Here is a 660-nt window from a genome sequence, read left to right as displayed (position 1 = left end):
CGCAATTGGTTAATCTGACCCCCCACAAGCCCCAAAACGACAGAGAGCGCAACATTTCTAGAAAGAGACGCTCGCAAACTGCACACACCATGTTATACTTCCACCATGCTCACGACTGGGAACTTGTCCAGTGCACTTACACTCTTTGCACTTTTTGCACTTTCTGCACTAATTTCGATTCTTGTAAAATTTTTACTTTGCGACGCGTGTATATATATAGTAGAACGATATCGCTTCCCGGCTACGCGGCACTCACACTCGGACTTACGAACTAACTCTGAGCTTTACGAACGCGCCGATACAATCCCCGCGACGGGGCGCGCGCGCCACCCGTCGCGCCGCGTGGGTTGGCCTTACTGTCGCCTGCCACTTCCGCGCGTTGGCAGGTTATGTTCCGCGCGTGGTACATAGACGAGCCCGGGCTCGTTTTATAGCGGAGACTCTAAGCTTTAAAACGGTCTTTGGAACAGCAAGAAAAACCCACGGGAACTTATAAAATTTCGCGATCGCGCACTCGGGGACCCAGAATAACGGCCGGTGTCTATTGCAACCGGCCGGGAACTTATGATTTAAAAGGTGTTTGCTTGATTTCTGAGGCCGGGACTTGCCAGCGGTTTTACCAGTGAGTTAAAATATGTTTAATTTCACTCACTGGGCCGA

The sequence above is a fragment of the Wasmannia auropunctata genome, unplaced genomic scaffold (assembly GCF_000956235.1).
Source record: "Wasmannia auropunctata unplaced genomic scaffold, wasmannia.A_1.0 LD336051.1, whole genome shotgun sequence".
Lineage (NCBI taxonomy): Eukaryota > Metazoa > Arthropoda > Insecta > Hymenoptera > Formicidae > Wasmannia > Wasmannia auropunctata.
Note: the sequence above shows the minus strand (reverse complement) of the source record.